Source organism: Ranitomeya variabilis, chromosome 2, assembly GCF_051348905.1.
Source record: "Ranitomeya variabilis isolate aRanVar5 chromosome 2, aRanVar5.hap1, whole genome shotgun sequence".
NCBI classification, from domain to species: Eukaryota; Metazoa; Chordata; class Amphibia; order Anura; family Dendrobatidae; genus Ranitomeya; species Ranitomeya variabilis.
The window spans coordinates 757,939,558-757,960,539 of NC_135233.1; the positions used below are offsets into that span (position 1 = coordinate 757,939,558).

The 20,982-nt window shown below is 42.3% G+C and overlaps 1 protein-coding gene across 2 annotated transcripts in view; it reads right to left on the reverse strand.

Moving 5' to 3' along the window:
* The window catches only part of LOC143807770 (uncharacterized), a 625,031-nt gene that overhangs the window by 234,224 nt on the left and 369,825 nt on the right, over nt 1-20,982 (reverse strand). For both annotated transcript variants that reach the window (XM_077289680.1, XM_077289682.1), the window contains exons 3-4: nt 19,622-19,731; nt 18,826-18,971 (exon numbers count right to left, since the gene is read on the reverse strand). The gene's annotated coding sequence lies outside the window, so the exon portion shown is untranslated. The remainder of the gene's footprint in view (nt 1-18,825; nt 18,972-19,621; nt 19,732-20,982) is intronic.

A 20,982-nucleotide genomic window follows, 5' to 3' on the forward strand; every position in this document is an offset into this window, starting at 1 on the left:
TGGCAGTGTCTGTGAGGGAAGGTTAAATACACAAGATGCTGGAGAAGACTGTGAAGAAACGCTCAGCTGAACTACAAGTAGAGAATTCCCAGAATAGATCTATATTCCTGACATTAAAATTACCATCTTATGAATCTAGCTAAAAAACGATAGAGATCTTGATGAGCCAAGTGCATTTTTCTATTGCCGCAGCTGACAGCTGCAGCTTGTACTGAGCAGTGTGAGATCTCAGCAGCAGGAGGGACACTGATTGACTGTCTATTAGGCTAGATGAAGTAAGTCAAGTACATAAATTGGCCTGCACTCTGTGATAAAACGGGGTGCTGGTGTGACGGACCATGAAGGTCTAATATCAGTCATTTTGAAATCCACCGCACACCCTTCGTGGAATATCTTTCAGAAAATGCAAATTTATTCAAAGTACGTATAAAATTGATCAAATGAACACTGGATCAATATGAAGCACAAGTAACAATGCAACACAAATAGCTCATGTTTCGACCCCTCCCGAGTCTTAATCATAGGTCGCTGTAAAAAAACAAAAACAAAAGAAACATATATACAATAAAGTAGACTTAAACAGACAGTGTGAAATAGTTAAGACAAGGACTGCTAGTTTCAAGATCAGGTGCAAAATGATATTTTAAAGTCCCCAAAATAATGCAAGCAATAAATGAGACCAGAGTCATTCAGTAATATAGTAAGTGGCAGGGGAAGCCAAAGTTTGGTGACATGGTATCTAAAGAGATCCTTTAATATCATGAATAGTGGGGTTTTACCTTAATCCAAGCGCAGTGTAGGACTCAAAATGAAAGAAGTGAAATCCCTGTAATGTCCAGGGGCTGTAAGAAATAATTATATTAATAATATCTGAACTGTACCCTAAGGCTGTTGAGGAGAGTATAAGATTGTTACAGTACCCCAAAGAAGTCTCTTATTCTGTGAAATAGTAAGTTACCTGATGAGGCCTGGGAACCTATAAGATCGAAAGTGTGGTAATAAGTATGGTGATATGTCAGGGCCAGTTGGTGGTGTGGTGATGTAGTGGAGCTTCATTACCTTAGTGGGTAGCGTGGACGAGCGGCGTACCTGCGTCCTGCTGCGTGGTACAGCCTGACAGCTGTGGGGCGGTTATAAATAGTCCTGCCGCTCCGTAGACAGGAAGCACCCGGAAGTGACGTCGCGTTACTTCAATATGGTAACTGCGCATGCACAGCCATCGTTACGGACTCTGTCTGCTTGGTAACAACTAGGGCTGATATATGCCGCAATATATGAAGGGTAGAGAAATATGTGAAGCTGCAATAGAGTCTATAATGGTAAAATGTCGATGGGCATGTTTCATATTCACCTCCAAAGCCGGTTAATGCATAACTAGCAGCATATCCACAGAGAAAATCTTCTAGAATTATCATAGCAAGGGTTAGCAATCTAAAGAATTTATGAATGGGGCATAATGTATAACGCATATGATATGTAAAGCCTATAATTGCATAGCTAACTACAATAAAGGTCATATGGGGTTAATTACTCCTAGGGTCGGTTTTGTATTAGGGGTAAGATCAGAATAACCAATAAATAAAGAAAATAAAATGGAAACAATATAAAATAGAATAATGAAAATATGAAAAGTAAGACAAATTATGAAAAATGTGAAAAAATCTGAGAAATAAAAAATAAAAATTAAATGGAAAATAATAATCGGAGAGACAGAAAAAAGTAAATGAATGAGAACAAAAATAAAAATAACAGGTTTTAAAAAATAATAAAAATTAAAATTAAAATGAAATAGAGCCAGGGAGTTAGGAGTATTGACACTCACCTAGGTGTAAGTGGCATCAGCGCGTCTGTAAAAGAAGGAAAAAATAATTAATGACATTACAGAAGCCAATTGATCTCTCTGTTAAAGCCCTTGGGCTCCAATGTATCTAAAGTATGAATCAAATAGGATTCTCTCTGTTTAAGAATTCTTATTAGGCTAGATGGGCAGCGAGTGTAAACTTTCTAAATGGCTTTTAGAGCCAAACAGACATAGAATGTGCCATAATCTCATCATGGCTAAAAAATCTATTTAATAATGTATGCAGTTTATATTATGAAATCTGGTGAAAAATCTATTTTATACCTATTATGAAAAACTCACCACATTAAAATTTGTTGTGGGGTGTTTTTTTGTGGCATTGCAGTGTGGCATGCTTTTTTTTGTGTATGGTGTAACAATATCTGCTTTTAATTATATGGCAAAATATGTGTAATGGCCACAGTGTGGATTTGCTCTTAAAAATTGCATATATACCAATTTATGTTCTAGTTTCTTCCTTTGGTTTTGATGTAGTTTCTTTTACTTTTTACAAATGGGCATGGTCTCCCTTTTTAAGCTAGGCATTTCATCTATATAGCCTCCCATGGACATGTGTCTTGACAGTCGGGTCTCTGTACCTTATCTATATTAAGGTTGGTTGACACAAAGTGAGGTTTTAATACTAGTGACAGGTAAATTTAAGAAAATTGTATGACAAAGAACCATAGACAGTGTCGAACGGGGTGCCAAGGGCCCACCAGAAACATCAACTTTGAGAGGCCCACTTTTCACCTGCATACAAATATTACACTACCCTAATTCACAAATGTACCCATATCCCTATATAATAATAAACTGGGTAGTTTGGTTACAGAATGATGAGATGCTGCTTTTTCTATACAGAGGGAACCAAGTGAATTATGTCTAGTACTGCCCATACAGTGGAGTTGGGAGCTCAGATCTGCACAGGGGCCCACCGAGGTATTCCCCTGTTACCCTATGGGCCAGTCCGAGCCTGACCACAGGTGCCCTGTTGCTGTGGTCCACTTTCTCTCTAACCAATCACTTTAGATTACAAGGAAACAGCTGTTCCACCTTCAATACTACTCATCTGATTGTACTAGCCACGTGGTTTTACAGGTGAAATAGCTGTTTCCCTGTAAAATTAAGCGCTTGTGCAGGGAAGCAGTGGAAAGACCATAGCGGATAAGAGCTGAGAAACCTGAACACAGCCTTAGATAATAAATTAGGCAGATCACTTCTCATTATATAATATACCTTTACAAGCCTGAGGCTGCATGGGCATGGAAAATTACATAGTCAGGGTGTAGATGTTGGTGGTCAGGAAGTATGCAGAGGCGTTCAGTGGTGGCAGTCTTACCCAGGCCTCGGAGTTCTCTTCCTCTGATAGAATACTATAGCCTATGTCAGCATCCTATCACAAGCTGTCAAATTCGGGCTCCACGAAAAAACAAGAATAAGGCATTGCAAATTTCCACCAGCCAATGAGATAGAAGCAAGGACATAACATTAGGGGAATATTGGGAATGCAATTTATTAAAATAATATGCAAAATATTCTTACTGTAAATTTTATAAAATGATGGTGCCCTGTTTTCTATTGGCATTAACAGGCATGAGGATGATTTTTTCGAACACATTTGTATGATCTTATACAAATGTGTTAGAAAAAATCATCCTGTATAGAACAGCTGGCTGTCAGGAAGAAAAGTCAGCAGGAATTACGTGTCACACATATGCCTTCTAGCTGATATGGTTTGTGTCTTGTAAGCCATTTATAGCCCGTTCTAATATGTGATTTTATTTGTCCTTTCATACCTGTTTATCCTGTAAAGGGAACTTTGTACTGTTTTTCTTTTAGCCTGTGACAAGAATATAAAATATTGTCTAACATGGACAGGTAGCATCCCCTATATTGCTAATGTCTCCAATAAGTAGGATTACAACAAAAGCGTTGTCTTTGTGTCCAAGTTGATGTCTTTTTCACGCTGCCTCAGTGATGGCCAAATAATTGGTTGTTCACTTGTGTCCTTGTTTCCCCCGACAGTTCCACAGATGCCCTGAACAATGTACCAAGCAGTGCTTTCAGAAGGGGCAAATCCTCATTAATCATTCCTCGCTGACAGCACATGGCAAAACCTGCATCTGGTGGATTTACATAGCCACTTGTTTCTCAGAGACCGCGTTCTAAAAACCATCACGTGAATAGTAAGGTAACCTACAAAATCCAGACAATCAAATCCAATTCACATGCTTTTTATGTTTTGATTGACAAGAGAAATCCGAAGAGTCTTCACTAAAATATGCTTAGCATTTGTAGGAAGACATCTCGTTATATTACTGCAGGATATACTGAATCTTTGCGTAGACTAAACTAATTATTTTACAGAATGGGAATGTGATACTTTGTAAATATATTTAAATGTTTCTTCTTATTACATTTTAATTTTCTGTAAATATCTGAAATTTGTGTATCTGCAAGTATTTTAGTGCTTACTGACAAAGAGAACGTCTAAGATTTATTCGTCCTTACCAGAGATATATTCCATCTTCATTCATGGAAAATTGGCATCTTAAAGGCTTAATGAAGAGAAATCTAAAAATGATTACTTTAAGGATGACATGGAATTACGAGAGCAGAATGGGGAGGGGGGGACATTTGAGATCATTGCTTATGTTATACGGTTTATCTTCATTGTGTTATATTTGTGTCATAAATGTTTCTGGTTATGAAAAATATGGAGAGTTACCTACTGCGTTCTGTGATTTCAATTAGAAATTTTTGCAAGGCAACATTGTAATAAATAATGTTATCATGTGGCAAAAAAAATCAATAATAACTTGCTTTCAGCTAAAGGGTGCAAACTATTTACTCAGGAACCTGCGTGCGAAAAATGTAAGCTACTGAAATCTGAACAAAAAATTTGTATTCTATATGGCAAAATAATCCTAAAAATAGACTTTCTGTAATAAAAGTAAAAGATTGCCTCAGGTGTGCATCTGTGACTGAGAAGTACATGTCCTGTCATCGCAACAGCATTGTGATACCATAAAATCAATTTATCATAGCAACTATGATGAATATCAAATATTTCATATAAATATTTAGAAAAAAAAAAATTAGCTGAATAACCACTTAATCACCGTTGATACGGCAATAAATAAGGGTCTTTAATACTCAGGGTCGCTTTTTCATGGTTCTGAGAATTAATTCCATAGCGCTCTCCAACGGGCGAAAATGTCATTGGTGTCAGCTGTATACGACACCTTGTGGGATCAGTCCCAAACAGTTCTGCTCTGTAACCGTATTAATGCCCTGCAAACATGGGTGCCAAAAGTTGTGGTCAGAACCCGAGGTTATCTGATAACCTCAGGGCAAGGTGGTCTGTTAGACAGTGCCATCAGGGTTTAACAGAGTGCATCAGCGAAAGACTGATCAAAGTGAAAAATATTCATGTCCTAAAGAAAAAAAATGAAAAATAGTTACAGAAAATTTGTAAAAAAAAAAGTACAAAAAAAGCGCAAAAAAATCCCAAAATGCTGCTTCACGACTAAAAACACAGCTTTTGCGTGTAAACAAACAAACAAAAAAAGTACACATAATTGGTATCACTGTATCCTGAACAACCTGAACTATAAAATTGTCATGTCATTTACAGGTCCTTCTCAAAAAATTAGCATATAGTGTTAAATTTCATTATTTACCATAATGTAATGATTACAATTAAACTTTCATATATTATAGATTCATTATCCACCAACTGAAATTTGTCAGGTCTTTTATTGTTTTAATACTGATGATTTTGGCCTACAACTCCTGATAACCCAAAAAACCTGTCTCAATAAATTAGCATATCAAGAAAAGGTTCTCTAAACGACCTATTACCCTAATCTTCTGAATCAACTAATTAACTCTAAACACATGCAAAAGATACCTGAGGCTTTTAAAAACTCCCTGCCTGGTTCATTACTCAAAACCCCCATCATGGGTAAGACTAGCGACCTCACAGATGTCAAGAAGGCCATCATTGACACCCTCAAGCAAGAGGGTAAGACCCAGAAAGAAATTTCTCAACAAATAGGCTGTTCCCAGAGAGCTGTATCAAGGCACCTCAATGGTAAGTCTGTTGGAAGGAAACAATGTGGCAGAAAACGCTGTACAACGAGAAGAGGTGACCGGACCCTGAGGAAGATTGTGGAGAAGGACCGATTCCAGACCTTGGGGAACCTGAGGAAGCAGTGGACTGAGTCTGGTGTGGAAACATCCAGAGCCACCGTGCACAGGCGTGTGCAGGAAATGGGCTACAGGTGCCGCATTCCCCAGGTAAAGCCACTTTTGAACCATAAACAGCGGCAGAAGCGCCTGACCTGGGCTACAGAGAAGCAGCACTGGACTGTTGCTAAGTGGTCCCAAGTACTTTTTTCTGATGAAAGCAAATTTTGCATGTCATTCGGAAATCAAGGTGCCAGAGTCTGGAGGAAGACTGTGGAGAAGGAAATGCCAAAATGCCTGAAGTCCAGTGTCAAGTATCCAGTCAGTGATGGTGTGGGGTGCCATGTCAGCTGCTGGTGTTGGTCCACTGTGTTTCATCAAGGGCAGGGTCAATGCAGCTAGCTATCAGGAGATTTTGGAGCACTTCATGCTTCCTGGCACCTGCTCACAGTGCCAAAACCACTGGTAAATGGTTTACTGACCATGGTATTACTGTGCTCAATTGGCCTGCCAACTCTCCTGACCTGAACCCCATAGAGAATCTGTGGGATATTGTGAAGAGAAAGTTGAGAGACGCAAGACCCAACACTCTGGATGAGCTTAAGGCCGCTATTGAAGCATCCTGGGCCTCCATAACATCTCAGCAGTGTCACAGGCTGATTGCCTCCATGCCACGCCGCATTGAAGCAGTCATTTCTGCCAAAGGATTCCCGACCAAGTATTGAGTGCATAACTGAACATTATTATTTGATGGTTTTTTTGTTTGTTATTAAAAAACACTTTTATTTGATTGGACGGTTGAAATATGCTAATTTATTGAGACAGGTTTTTTGGGTTATCAGGAGTTGTAGGCCAAAATCATCAGTATTAAAACAATAAAAGACCTGACAAATTTCAGTTGGTGGATAATGAATCTATAATATATGAAAGTTTAATTGTAATCATTACATTATGGTAAATAATGAAATTTAACACTATATGCTAATTTTTTGAGAAGGACCTGTATATGGTGAACATTGTACATAAATGAATGAAAAACATGTCACAAATTTATTTTTTTATCATAGTGACAGAAATTGAATAAAAACTGATCAAAAAGTCATATGTAAATAAATGGCATCAATGAAAACATCAAATCGTCCCACAAAAAACAAGCCCTCATATGGCTCTTTTGGCAAAACGTTTTTTAAAAAGTTACAGCTATCAAAATATAGTGATACAAAAATAAATTTAAAATAATAAAGCCATATTACCACTGCTGTTGATTTGTTCATTTTGCCTCCCAAAGATCAGAATAATAGTAACATAGTAACATAGTTATTAAGGTTGAAGGCAGACTTTAAGTCCATCTAGTTCAACCCATAGCCTAATCTAACATGCCCTAACATGTTCATCCAGAGCAGGGGTGAGCAATTAATTTTGCCATGGGGCTGCATGAGAAATTGGGATGGCTTTAGTGAGCCGGACTAATATAATTACCGTATTTTTCGGACTATAAGACGCACCGGACCCTAAGGCGCACCCCAAATTTGGGGTGAAAATTGCAGAAAAAAAGATTTTTTTGTAAGATGGGGGTCTGTCTTATTGTCCGAATTTACAGTATCTTACCTGAGGGCTGGCGGTGGTAGAGCAGGGTCACAGGAGTCATGGTGTCAGCAGAGGTGGGGTGATGCGGTGTGGCGTGAACCTGAGCAGGGTCCCTTCCTGCTTAGGTGGGCGACGCCATGGCCTGGTGTCCATTGGGGGGTTGCAGCAGTGGTGTGGCGACGGCAGAGGTGTGGTATGGCATGCGCAGCGTCCCTTCCACCACTGAGGTGACGCAGCAGCCCGGAATGCAATGTGAGCAGCAGAGCCGGGTTGAATATCGGTGGCGGCGGCCATCTTCCCGAGGCCGCGCGTGCGCAGATGGAGTGCTGTGCTTCACGGGGCTTCAGGAAATGGCCGTGGGAGGCCGCGGGTGCGCAGATGGAGAGCACGGCGGCCATTTTCCTAAAGCCGAGATCTAAGTCTGCAAACTCGGCTTCAGGAAAATGGCCGCCGCGATCTCCATCTGCGCACCTCCCAAGCGCTTGAAAGACCTTAGGTGACGTCACTGCTTTGTGATTGGTCGCGTAGCGGTCACGCGACCGCTACGGACCAATCAGAGCGCCGTGACATCATCTAAGGCCCTTCAAGTGCGCATTTTTAGGTACAACGGCTCCCGGTTACGGCGGTAAAGTCCAGGCTGCGTCGGAGAGGTGAGTATATCCCTATTTTTTATTTTAATTCTTTCTTTTACACATTGATATTAATCCCGAAACCGATTCCCGAAACCACAAAAGTATCGGATCTCGGTATCGGAATTCCGATACCCGCAAGTATCGGCCGATACCCGATACTTGCGGTATCGGAATGCTCAACACTACTCATTACAACATCATATGGCAGAGAGTTCCATAGTCTCACTGCTCTACTAAAATTTAAAATTAAAGAGGGGACTGGATACCTTTCTGGAAAAGTATAATGTTACAGGGTACAGAGGCGTATCTAGGATTTCTGGCACCCGGGGCAAGAATTAATTTTGGTGCCCCCCCAGGACATATGCGATTTGCACACTTAGTCATGTACCCACGAGCCGCTCTCCTTAATGTTCTCAATATTCAGTGAAAAACTGAGAGAAGCAGGAAGAGAAGCTCGTTGTCACAGGACCATAAGTATGAAAATCACATATGAGTGAAGTGTCCATGTGACGACTACTGGAACCTGCAGAGCTGAATCCTGACATCACAGCTTCTGAATTCTCACAACGCATGCACTGCACACTTTTAGGATTCTCCCTTGCCGGTGGACGGTCATGTCAGCAAAAGTATGTGATTTGTATACTTCTGACCACACATTCCGACCAGATGTGCCCGGCCTCACTCAGTTCATTTTCATAGAGTGAGGCCACACATGTCTAGTCAGCACGTGACCACATGTATGTAAATCGCCAGCACGAGAGAATCCTAGCAGCGTGCAGTGCGCACTGTGAGAATTCAGAAGTCTGCAGTCACATAGAATGACTGCAGACTCATTACAAACCTGGGCATCCCCTTTAATGCTCCTAACATAAATAAAAACATGAGAATTAGTCAGTATCACAAATAACATTTACATCCAGGTACCTTATAGATGACGTCGTCTCTGGAGCAATTCTCCTTCTTTTCTTTATCTTGTCCAGATCCCATGATGAGTAGTGTTGAGCATTCCGATACCGCAAGTATAATTCTAGAATTAGGCATTCAGGACCTGAAAATTACGTCACGGCTTGTTGTGATTGGTCGCGTCGCGGTCACATGGGCGGCACGCGACCAATCAGAAGCCGTGACATCACGGAAGGCAGTAAACGCGCGCATTTTAAGCAAAGAAGGCTGCCGGTTCCCTCGATAAGGTGCAGGCTGCGTCGGAGAGGTGAGTATATCAATATTTTTTATTTTAATTCTTTATGTTACACATTAATATGGATCCCAGGGCCTGAAGGAGAGTTTCCTCTCCTTCAGACCCTGGGAACCATCAGGGATACCGTCTGATACTTGAGTCCCATTAACTTGTATTGGTATCGGGTATCGGTATCGGATTAGATCCGATACTTTGCCGTATCGGCCGATACTTTCCGATACCGATACTTTCAAGTATCGGACGGTATCGCTCAACACTAATGATGAGTTTTCTCATCTACAGCCGTCTCTGCAGACTTCCATCTTCTCCGCTCTTTTGCAGAAAATCTCCACATGATGCCCTAAAACTACACTATAAAGCTTTGCAAAAACAATTTATTAACTGACATATTCCTATGATAATGAGGGCTCCAGGCTACAGCGTAGACTGGGACGGACAGTCTCCGGGTCTCCATTCTCTCGCTGTGCACACTCTCAGTCCTTGCCTCACTGCCTCACTGCCTCATTGCCTGTGCACAGACATCCCTCCACTGGACCCAGTTATCACCGCTGGCAGTAACATACTGGCAGAGGTGTATGTCGGTTTTCTGGCACCCGGGGAAATAATTCATTTTGGCGCCCCCCCAGCACACATGCGATTTGCACACTTTGTCATGTTCGGACGAGCTTCTCTTCCTAATGCTCTCAATGTTTAGTGAAAAACAGAGAGAAGCAGAAGAGAAGCTCGTGGTCACAAGACCATAAGTGTGAAAGTCGCATATGAGTGAAGTGTCCATGTGATGACTACTGGAAACAGCAGAGCTGAATCCTGACATCGCAGCTTCTGAATTCTCACAACGCATGCACTGCACACTTTTAGGATTCTCCCTTGCCGGTGGACAGTCATGTCATCACAAGCATGTGATTTGTATACTTCTGACCACATTCCGACTAGACGTTCCCGGCCTTGCTCAGTTCATTTTCATAGAGTGAGGCCACACATGTCTAGTCAGCACGTGACCGCATGTATCTAAATCACCGGCATGAGAGAATCCTGACAGCGTGCAGTGCGCACTGTGAGAAATCAGAAGTCTGCAGTCACAAACAATGACTGCAGACTAATTACAAACCTGGACATCCCCTTTAATGCTCCTAACATAGATAAAACATGAGAGTTAGTTAGTATCACATATAACATTTACATCCAGGTACCTGATAGATGACGTCGTCTCTGAAGCCATTCTCCTTCTTTTCTTCATCTTGTCCAGACCCCATGATGAGTTTTCTCATCCAGAGCTGTCTCTGCAGACCTCCATCTTCTCCGCTCTTTTGCAGAAAATCTCCACATGATGCCCTTAAAGATACAGGTGTCATTATAATGCTCCTGAATAAAAAATTGCCCCTCACTATATTGTCTGCACAAAATATGACCCCCACACTGTCCCTCTTATGGTACATGCTCTTCACACTGACCTCTCCTTTCCATACCGGACCCCTCTTCACACTGTCCTCTCACACTGTGTCCCCCTATAGGGCCCAGTATTTATGCTGTACTCTCTCATCACACTCCCCCTTCTTGGTATACTGTCCCCTCCTACTGTGCCCTTACACTGTCCCTCCATGCTATGCCCCCACTACTCAGTTTCTATTCTATGCCCAATCACTTTTCTCCCCCATACTGTCTCCTCACACTATTCCCCTCCCTCCTCATACTGTCTCCTCTCACATCCCTCCTGTTCACCATACTGTCTCCTCATATATTTACCCCCTCACTTTCTATACTGCCTGCTCACCTGACTCCCCATTGTGTCTGCACACATCCCATTACCCTCACTCCCCGTACTCTGTAAACATACATTTTTCACATTGCTACTCATACTGTGCCCGCATACATTCCCCCATTCGCTCCCCATACTGTCTGCACCCATCCCCCCGTACTGTTTCCTCATACATGCCCCCCATTGCCCATACATCCCCCCATTCTCCTGTACTGTTTCCTCATATATGCATATTATTTTCCTCTACCCCACCCCATCATTGCTCTCTTCACCACCTCCATCTTCGCCTTCTCCACCACCACTATCATTGCTTTCTCCTCCACCACCCATAATTTCCCATTCCACCACCTCAATCATTTCCTCCTTTGTCTTTTCCACCATATCCATCATTTTCTCTTCCCCCACCATCCCCATCATTGCCCTTTCCACCACGATCATCATTGTCCTTTCTGCCGCCATCACCATACTTGCCCATTCCACCACCTCCATCATTTTTTCCCCTCCAATATCATCAGTGTGCTTTCCACCACCACCATCCTTGTCCATTCTACCACGTCCATAATTTCTTCCCCCCCTCATTATTGCCCTTTCCACCACCTCCATGATTTCCTCCTCCCCACCATCATTGCATTCTCCCCCCACCACCATCGACCATTCCAATTTCCACCTCCATCATTGCCCATTCCACCACCTCCATCATTTCCTCCCCCCATCATTGACTACTCCACCTCCATCATTGCCCATTCCACCACATCCATCATTTCCTCCTCTCCCTCCATCCCAATTATTGCACTCTCCCCGTCAGCCCCATCATTGCCCTCGCCTCTCCTCCCTGTACACACTCATGCAAAACCATTTACCTCTCTGCACATTCGCCCGCAGCGCTACGCATGCACGCACAAACACACACACACATATTGCGTACAGTATAATGGCCACACCTAGTTACTCCTACACACGTGGCTGAGCTCTGTACACCTTGCACACACGGCTCTGCTCCGTACACCTCGTACACACCCAGCTCCGCTCCATACACCTTGCACACACGGCTTCCGCTCCGCACACCTCATACACATTCAGCTCCGCTCCATACACCTTGCACACACGGCTTCGCTCTGTACACCTCGTACACACCCAGCTCCGCTCCATACACCTTGCACACATGGCTTCCGCTCTGTACACCTCGTACACACCCAGCTCCGCTCCATACACCTTGCACACACGGCTTCGCTCTGTACACCTCGTACACACCCAGCCCTGCTCCATACACCTTGCACACATGGCTTCCGCTCTGTACACCTCGTACACACACGGCTCCGCTCCATACACCTTGCACACATGGCTCCGCTCCATACACCTTGCACACACGGCTTCTGCTCTGTACACCTCGTACACACCCAGCTCCGCTCCATACACCTTGCACACACGGCTCCGCTGTGTACACCTCGTACACACACGGCTCCGCTCTGTACACACCCAGCTCTGCTCCATACACCTTGCACACATGGCTCCACTCTGTACACCTCGTACACACCCAGCTCCGCTCCATACACCTTGCACACATGGCTCCACTCTGTACACCTCGTACACACCCAGCTCCGCTCCATACACCTTGCACACACGGCTCCGCTCTGTACACCTCATACACACACGGCTCTGCTACATCCACACAAACCACTCCTGACCCCACACAAAACCTTACCCTCGTCCAGCGCCATGAAAACCAGCAGAGTCCTGCACTACACAGAGGTCCTTCTGTCCCGATCATGTGACTCTGACTCCTCCCCTCCTGTGACCTCATCCTAGGTCCTGTGCGCACAGAGCAGCAGCAGCCATAGTTGTGGTGTGCGGCTCTCTGCGGTGGAGGGGCTCTGCTTCGGGACAAGTGCAGTCCTGTTATGATCTGGTGGCCTAGGAGCAGCATGAGACGTACTCTGGAGAAGGTGGTACCTGTACTGACCGCAGACCCTGAACTTAACACCGCAACTAGAAGTAGCCGTGGAATGTACCTAACACTTCCTAGACATCTCGACACAGCCGGAGGACTAAATACCCCTATTTATTTATCTAGAAAAGGGAAAACTATCTTGCCTCAGAGAAAATCCCCAAAGGATAGACAGCCCCCCACAAATATTGACTGTGAGAGGAGAGGGAAATAACATACGCAGAATGAAATCAGGATTTAGCAAAGGAGGCCACTCTAGCTAAATAGAAAGGATAGGACAGAGTACTATGCGGTCAGTATTAAAACACTAGAAAATATCCACCACAGGAAATACAAAATCTCCACATCTAACTAAAGATATGGAGGGTATATCTGCATCTCCAGAGATACCAGCTTGGCTAAACAAATCCTTATACAGACCAAGCTGGACAAGACAAAACATGGAAAAGAACTGAACAATAAGGCCCACAGCATGTGGACTGCAAAAATCAAGGCCAGAACTTATCTTTGTTGAAATGAACTGCAAAGCAGGAGAGACCAGGCAGGGATGTGAATCCTCCAGGAACAATGGACAACTGGCACTGACTAAAGGGTCAAGCAAGACTAAATAGCCCAGTCAGAATTGCCATAAGTGGACACACCTGATGAATGCAGCGATCCAAAGACCGCAGCGCTACCACTTATAACCACCGGAGGGAGCCCAAGAGCAGAATTCAAAACACAGTCCCACCTGCGACCGCGGTAGTTACGCTACTGACACTTGGGATTCCACGCGCAGCACTTTCTCTGAGCCAGCTGTCAATTTGACAGCCGGCTCAGAGAACGGGACTATAATCTAAGTGTGGGGGCGGCAGAATGCCGCCGACGAGGAGCCTCCTTGGACCGCCGCATCATCAGGCGGCCCGCTGGTGCCCCCCTGTTGGCTGCGCCCGGGGCACATGCCCCGGCTGCCCCCCCCTGGATACGCCACTGACAGGGTATATACACTAGATTCCTTGATAGGGCATTGATCCAGGGAACTAGTCTGATTGCTGTATGTGGAGTCGGGAGGGAATATTTTTCCCCAATGTGGAGCTTACTCTTTGCCACGTGGGTTTTTTTTGCCTTCCTCTGGATCAACATGTTAGGGCATGTTAGGTTAGGCTATGGGTTGAACTAGATGTACTTAATGTCTTCCTTCAACCTAATAACTATGATATCGACTATAATGAGGCAGACGGAGTCTGGCCTCTGTTCCTGTGGTGTCCCATTATTTAGGCATCTTAGTAGATACACAAATGTGTGGTTGTCCACAGTTATGTGAATGATTAACAAGAAAGAAAACATCACTGCAACAGATGTGTCTTCATCTACCTCATTTTAGTGAGTGGATCATTTGAGGCTTTCATCAAAATCGCTGTTTTGGGGGAAGTGCTCAGCATAGAACACAAGAATGGGATCCTATCCTTATACAGAAAGCAATCAAAAAAATGATATGTACCCAAAATGTTAGTAATAAAAACTTCAAATGAACCCACAAAAACAAGCCAGCCCATTCAGTTACGTTGTCTATTAGTAGATATGTAGGGGAAGGTTTATGCTACTGGTAGCACAAAGTCTCTAGAAATGCGACACGCTCCCATCCCCGCAAATAAAATCTAGTGAAATCTGCACTCCCAAATCCAAATGATCCCTTCCCTACTGAGCCCCATAGTGTGCCTAAACCTCAGTAAGCGACCACCTGATTACCTATTCTAGTAATATATGGTAGTATTATGTGTAAATTATGTGGTACCTTAACATAGCCAATGTATGCTTCATTAGAATGTTTTAAAATGAAAATTTGAGTCTGTCGCTAGCCTATGCCATTCTAATTATGAATGTCAAAAACTTAAATTAGTCTCTAGATGGTAGCACCTACACTTGTCTGAAATGCGTGCAGCCATGAACAGATGTGTCCTTTCTAGCCTTTACTTTTAGTTCAACAGGTCCCATGATGTGTGACTTGAGATTACCTACTTTTAAAAAGTTGTAAATTTGCAATATGTCACAAAATGTACAAGCTGTATGTGTCTATGTGGTGCTGAGATGTGAATTCCAGATTGTCAAGGAGTTTACTAACGTTGCAGTACTGCAGAAAATCTTGGGTCCTTAACCAAAATGGAAGAAAAGTTAAGCGTGTACACATCTACATACACCACTTATACATATTTCGTAATCAACATAATCCATCCTATTATTTCTTAATTTAAGAAGTATTTTTTAGCGTGCTTTTGGATTTTAATAACATTTGTTACTGCAAATTGCAAAGTTACTAATGCAAGCCATGATAATCCTTCTATGCTACCCTAACATGTCCTTTATGCTACCCCAGGCAAAGCATGTGCATTGAAACACAGGGGAGCATGTTGTCCCTAGCCCTGACTATTTGTACTATGCGGCTGTTATTTGCTTGACCATTTCACATGCCTGATACATGGATTGCTTTGAAGTGTTCTCTGCATTGCAGTATATATCACTTTATAATGTTGCTATCTATAATACTATTTGGAACGTCATAGGTTTATGTAAAAATGACTGGTTAATTCTAGCCATTTTAGTTATAGGATCTAGGGAAATCATCCATTACCTTTTTTTAATTCATATTTTTTGCTTTGCATGATAATTAAAAACTTAAATAAAAATTAGAATTTTTTTACATTTTTGTATTGGTCTAATGATTATTCCTTTTTTGCTAACTATAGTAAATTATTGGACCTAGCTTCTATTTTTAAGACATGTACTCACCCTTTTCAATCTAATATATAAAGCTGAATGTGTGTGTGTGTGTGTGTGTGTGTGTGTATGTGTGTATGTCCAGGATTGGCATCTGCACTGTCGCAGCTACAGCCACAAAATTTTGCATAGTCACACGTCTGGACCCCGAGAGCGTTATAGGCTATGTAGTGAGGCGAAATTTTAACCCCGCGTGCTCCAATTCACCAAACAATTTTGCCCCTATCTACATAATGGGGAAAAAGTGAAAGGAAAAGTGTTGGAGGCAAATTGACAGCTGCCAGATGTGAACAAGGGGGACTTAAAGAATGAGAGCGATGGCGCCAAAGAGTATATACTGTACAGTTGCTAAGGTGGGGCCCCGACATGGGATACTCACCACACGGGGATATGAACACACACACAAAATGCGCCACACACTTCCACGTGCTTGAACACATATCACCCTCAGCACACATTTCACCACACATACACCAACCTCGCCACATAAAAGTCGAAACACAAAAGTCGCCGCTCAAAACTCGCCACGCGCAAAATTCACCACATGCAAAACTCACCACATGCAAAATTAGACTCACGCAAAACTCGCCACACGTGCAAAACTCACCTCATGGAAAACTCGCCACACGTAAAACTTGCACACGTGGAAAAATTGCCACATGCGCAAAAGTTGCAACACATGCAAAAGTTGCCTCACGCAAAACTTGCACATACTCAAAACGCACCACACACAAAACTCGCCACGCGCAAAACTCGCCATGCGCAAAACTTGCTGCACACAACTTGCTACACTAACCTGTCACATGCAACTCGACACATCAAAAGTTGCTACACGCATGTCGCCACACAAAACTCATCTCACAAAAGTCACTACATGCATGTCGCCACATGCAACTCAACACACACAAGTTGACACATGAAATTCGCCCTAAAACACACACAAGTCTGGTATTATCCTTCAAAAATAAAAATCTGATTAATAAGCAGACAAACTACAAGAGCAACAAATGTACCATATAGGAAATACGGCAGCTGTCAGTCACATGACCTGTCTATTATATGTATGTGTGAGCTAATATATACAGGGGGAGGGCTTCCTGTTGGCTGGGGATTTATCAGGCTGCCAATAGCAACCAATCACAGCTCAGCTTCTATTTTGCTACAGTTAATTAATCTGAGCTATGATTGGTTAATATAGGCAACAAAGGACATTCTCAGTATAACAAAGCTAATATATGTTTTGAAATGCTTCTATTAGCTTAGTTTTTGCCTTTTAATAATTACAGTTCTATCTATTTGTTCTGTGGTTTTTGTGTGCAGAATACATTTTTGTTACACAGTCTATTTTGCTATCAGCAGTTATTAACCTGGGCGAAGCCGGGTAGTACAGCTAGTTATTAATAAACCTGATTTTTATCGTTACACACATAGAACATTTCATCACTAAGGTTAATCAGTTAGTTATAAATCAACTCTTATGAAATTGACTCTAATATCAGGTGGTTGACCCAAAGCTCTATAAACGATTGTCTATGTTCAACCTATATTTGGAACCTGTTATTGTGTCAAATCCTGCACTCTGATAGTCTAGTGCAGGGCTTGGCAATTAATTTTTTAATAGCCCCCCCATACACATTTTGATGTTCCTCACAGTATGAACCCCCACAACCTTTCACACAAAACGATGGCCCCTAAAGATGCCACAGACAGTATGATGACTTCCCACAGACAGTGTGATGGTCCTCACAGCCCCCACACAGTATGATGGTCCTGACAGTGCCCCACACATGGTATGATGGTTTTGACAGCACCCTACACATGGTATGATGATCCTTACAGCTCCTCACACATGTTATGATGGTTTTCACAGGCCCCCTATACACAGTATGATCCCCCAACATAGTATGATAGTCATAAGAGCCACTCTATATACAGTATGATGGTCATCATATCCCCATGTACAGTTTGATCTCCACACACAGCTACCTATATAAGGTAGGATCCACTATACAGCCTTCCTTTACAGTATATTCCACCACACATCCCACTATAAAAAGTATGATCCCCTACACAGCCCCCTATATACAGTATGATCAATCACACAGCCCACTTACACAACCTCCTATATACAATATGTATCCTATACAGTGGGAGCACCCACACACAGCCCCCTATATACAGTAGGTATAGTAAGAGTTCACACACAGTAACTATATTATACAGTGTGACACACACAGCCCCCTATATGCAGTATGAGCCCACAAATATTCACACATCTAAAAACACTGATCAGTACAACAGACGCTATGTAGTGATGTAATCGCTTCTGCAGTCTCAGTCACACACGCTGAAGGAGAAGCCAGTGGCTGTATCCTCCACCATTGTTTTCTCCACCATCATTATCCTGAGGATAAATGTAGTGGTGAAATTACAATGGATATGGGCGAGGCAGGGCGACGCATGGTATGGCCTGTGGGCCGCTTGTTTCAATCCTTTGGCTGTCTCGGTCCATGGGCTGCCCTTTTCTCAGATCTACTCTTGTGGGTTAGTCTGACTCAGATGACTACTATTGTGGAGCAACAGACCATTATGTCCTAGAAATGTGATGTCGTTGCAATTAAAATGTCTAGATACATATATATGAACCTTCTTATTTTTTTTCAATTTGTAGTACAGAGCTCATTTCATGAACTGAACATTATTTTCTTTCTATCAAGTCCCAATGTGATCGTTTTTTTACTTTGTACCATTGTCAGGAGTATAGAATTGAACAAACAATGTAACATTGAAAGGGGAGATAGAAAAAGTATTATATGTCTGCACTACAGTGTAAAAAATATGATACAATTCAGCCCTAATATCTTAGATTATGTTATTTTGATGGCCTTCTAAAAAGTTCCTGACCCTAAATGGTTTTACCTTGGTAATCCTGTATCATTTCAAGATGGAAATATAATAGGTTCAATGTCCTGGGTAAAACTATTTTCTTCCACATTTTCCTTGTCGTCAAATTTTGTGTCTCTATAATCTCTACTTTCTTCGTGAAAGACACTTGCCAATCAAGTCTGCAAAAGAAACACACACATTTCTTACATTGGTGTAATGGACATAGGAGAAGACCTCTGAATTTAGTTCCTGTGTGTTGCATTTTGGCAGATTAATTGTGCAATTTACATATAAAACAACAGTGGACACAAATATGTTTTGAGACCACAATTTTTGTTATATAACATTGTCTGTTTGCATGTAAAATTAGAACAAAAATATTCATATGGACTCTGTTGTAATGTACAATGTACATAATACATGCAATAAAATAATACAAGGAATTAATGATTTTTTACACATTAAATTTCTTCATCTAAATTCCTCCATACAGTTAAATAGATATGAGAGTTCTCGATCCACAGCCTCAATTAACCTAACCCATTCACCTGGCAAATCTCCACATATCAGTTAAGTCAAAACATGAAAACTTTAAATGAGAGCCTCCCCGTAGACCCTGGCTGCAAGCCATGTTCGTGAGAATGCGAAACAATGGTCAAATACAGGAGCTTCAAGTCAATTACACTTTAAGTGTTGCAAGAAAATAGTAAACAGATAAAACTGTGATTTAAAAACAGAATGCTTCCGCTAAATGACCCTCATACGTCAGAATGAGTGTAGATAAAACATCACTGAAATAGTTATAAAAAAGAAGCTGAGTATCACTTACCCTCCCCATGTTCAGAAACGACTCTCTGCCACTGCCTCCATCTCTGTTGTTTGGCTATAAGGCTGACGTCATAGGTAAATGTATAAATGTTTATGATTTAAAGAGGTTGTCTGACAATAGAGAAAAATAAATAAGTAAAGGAAATGTCATAATTACATTCCTAAATGCCTTTAAATATTAAATATTAAATTTGTAGTATTAGATCAGAAAGACGGGGTAGACAGCAGAATTAGTGGACTCTTATTTCAGCTCCATGGCATATTTTATATTGCATAATAGAAACATGATGGATAGTACAGTCATGGCCAAAAGTTTTGAGAATGACACCAAAATTATATTTTCACATGATCTGCTGCCCTCTGGCTTTTATTAGTGTTTGTCTGATGTTTATATCACATACAGAAATATAATTGCAATCATATTATGAGTACCAATAGGTTATATTGACAGTTAGAATGAGTTAATGCAGCAAGTCAATATTTGCAGTGTTGACCCTTCTTCTTCAAGACCTCTGCAATTCTCCCTGGCATGCTCTCAATCAACTTCTGGACCAAATCCTGACTGATAGCAGTCCATTCTTGCATAATCAATGCTTGCATTTTGCCAGAATTTGTTGGTTTTTGTTTGTCCACCCGTCTCTTGATGATTGACCACAAGTTCTCAATGGGATTAAGATCTGGGGAGTTTCCAGGCCATGGACCCAAAATCTCTATGTTTTGTTCCATGAGCCATTTAGTTATCACCTTTGCTTTATGGCAAGGTGCTCCATCATGCTGGAAAAGGCATTGTTGGGCGCCAAACTGCTCTTGGACGGTGGGGAGAAGTTGCTCTTGGAGGACATTCTGGTACCATTCTTTATTCATGGCTGTGTTTTTAGGCAAGACTGTGAGTGAGCCGATTCCCTTGGCTGAGAAGCAACCCCACACATGAATGGTTTCAGGATGCTTTACAGTTGGCATGAGACAAGACTGGTGGTAGCGCTCACCTCTTCTTCTCCGAATAAGCTGTTTTCCAGAAGTCCCAAACAATTGAAAAGGGGATTCATCAGAGAAAATGACTTTGCCCCAGTCCTCAGCAGTCCACTCCCTGTACCTTTTGCAGAATATCAGTCGGTCCCTGATGTTTTTTCTGGAGAGAAGTGACTTCTTTGCTGCCCTTCTTGAAACCAGGCCTTGCTCAAAGTGTCTCCACCTCACAGTGCGTGCAGAAGCACTCACACCAGCCTGCTGCCATTCCTGAGCAAGCTCGGCACTGCTGGTAGTCCGATCCCGCAGCTGAAACAGTTTTAAGATACGGTCCTGGCGCTTGCTGGTCTTTCTTGGGTGCCCTGGAGCCTTTTTGACAACAATGGAAGCTCTCTC